General features: G+C 58.1%; 1 pseudogene; it reads right to left on the bottom strand.

The window, feature by feature from the left end:
- Nucleotides 1–486: 486 nt before the first annotated feature.
- On the bottom strand, nt 487–1,920 carry LOC136718499 (uncharacterized; annotated as a pseudogene).
- Nucleotides 1,921–2,377: the final 457 nt, after the last annotated feature.

The raw sequence follows: 2,377 nt of genomic DNA, 5'->3' as shown, positions 1-2,377 counted from the left end.
CGGACAGTTGTGTCTAACTCGCTCATGTGTTTTGCAGAGGTGATTACCAGCAAAATCACAGTCTTAAGTGACACCAGCTTCAGCTCAGATGAGTTCAGTGGCTCTACATCACTACATCAAGGCGCCATGCAGGCAGTGAAAGGGTTCGAGGAGGCCATAGCCGTCGAGCTCCCTTTAATAACTGCATAGCCAGAAAATGAGACCCAGGAGGCTCGCCATCAATCCGGACATGACATGCGGAGATGGCCGCCAGATTCACTTTGAGCGTGGATGGGGACTTGCCCTGGTCCAACAGCTCTTGTAGAAATTGCAATATGACCCCGATGGGGCAACTAATTGGGTCTTAACCGCTGTCTTGGCACAAGGTGCTAAACGTCCGCCAGCAGTAGGAATACTGCGACCTCGTAGAGGGAGCTCTCGCCGACTGAATAGTGGCAACTACCGCGTCCGACAGACCCCAGGCAATCAATCACTCCCGCTCAGGGGCCAGGCCCAGAGCTGGAGGAGGCCCGGATTGAGGTGCCAAAGCGTGCCCTGCACCTGGGACAACAAGTCCGGTCTCACTGGGAGTTGCCAAGGCTCTCCTTGGAGGACGGCGATCAGGTCTGTGAACCAGAATCTGCGAGGCCACCGTGGGGCTATCAGCAGAACTGTCGCTTGTTCTCTCCTGACCTTTTCTGACCGGGAGAAGGGGGAACAGTGGGAACATGTAAAGGAGACAGCGCAGCCATGTGTGGGCTAGCGCGTCGATCCCTAGCGTTCCTGAGCGGTCTCGGATGGAGAACCGTAGTGGGCAGTGTGTGGACTCTGCTGAGGCAAAGAGATCCACATCCGCCCTGCCGAACCGGCTCCACAGTTGTTGTACCATAAGCGGGTGGTGGCGCCATTCCGAGACCGGGGGGCCTCCCCGAGAGAGGAGGTCCACCGCCGTATTGGACAGGCCTGGGAGGTGAACTTCTCTGATGGAGCGGAACCGTGGCTGCGCCCACAGAAGCAGACGGCGTGCTAGACAGTACAGTCTTCGCGACCGGAGACCTCCTTGCCTATTGATATAGGCAACCACCGCTGTGTTGTCTGTCCGAACTAGCACGTGTCTGTCCCGCAGGACTGGCAGGAAATAAGACAGTCCAAGGAGTACTGCTTGTAACTCCAGGATGTTGATATGGAGGGCCCGTGCTAGCTCCGTCCACCTGCCTTGGACTCCACGTCTGTCGCAGACTGCTCCCCAACCCTGCTTGGAGGCGTCTGTCGTCATGACTGCTTGGTGGTAGACTGGCCCCAGGGGCACACTGAGGATCAAATTGTGGGGGCTCCGCCACCAACGGAGCGCCTTCCAGCACCCCGGAGTGACTGTGACTCGGACTGCTCGATTGCGGCGAGGGTGCATCCTGAGAGACCTGAACCACCACTGCAATGACCTCAACTGGAGAAGGCCGAGGGGGAGGGCTGTGATGCAGCTGCTAGGAGGCCCAGCAGCCCCTGGCAAAGGGACACCCTGACACGAACTCTCAGTCGGAAGAGGGAGAGACACGTGTGTATTGAGGCAACTCTATCTGGCACCAGCGTGGCGAGCATGGCAACGGAATCGAGGCGCAGTCCGAGGAACTGTGCCTGCTGAGTTGGCATCAGGCAGCTCTTCTCTCGATTGACCCGAAGGCCCAATTCGGAGAGGTGGCCTAAAATCAGGTCCGTGTGTATCCGAACCTGCTCCCTCGAGAGAGAACAAACCAGCCAGTCGTCTAGATAATTGAGGACGTGGACATCGACATCCATGCACTTGGAAAAAGTGCGTGGCGCTAGCGACAGGCCGAAGGGGAGAACAGCAAACTCGAACACTTGGTCCTCAAAGGCAAAGCGGAGAAACTTCCTGTGCGCCTGCACAATGGGGATGTGAAAGTAAGCATCTTTCAGATCCACCATGGTGAATCTTGATGGCCTGGGACATGGTGCGCAGGTTGAGCATCTTGAAGCGCAGCACCTTGAGGTGGTGGTTCAGGCGCCTCAGATCCAAGATGGGGCGGAAACCGCCAACTTTCTTGGGCACAAGGAAGTATGGGGAATACAATCCCTCGTGCTGCCCCGGCGGGGGCACTTCGCGGATTGCTCGCTTCTCCAGGAGAGCGACGGGTCCCTCACTCGAGTCCACACCATGCCCTGGAAGCGGGGTGGACATGTGTGAAATTGCAGGGAGTAGCCAACTGATATAATTTGGAGTGCAGAGTTGCCAATTAGAGAGTTGCTGGGCGGTGTAAGGATGGGCCAGAGGCTGCTGGAATGCCTAAGGGGTGGGGCTCAGGTGGTGGAGGAGGTGGGGTCGGGGCAGGTCCCCTCCTACCACTAGCTGCCGTGGGCCGCCGGGGGCCAGGGCGGCGAGCCT

This window comes from Amia ocellicauda, chromosome 22, assembly GCF_036373705.1.
Source record: "Amia ocellicauda isolate fAmiCal2 chromosome 22, fAmiCal2.hap1, whole genome shotgun sequence".
NCBI classification, from domain to species: domain Eukaryota; kingdom Metazoa; phylum Chordata; class Actinopteri; order Amiiformes; family Amiidae; genus Amia; species Amia ocellicauda.
This window is presented reverse-complemented; position numbering and strand designations above follow the sequence as displayed.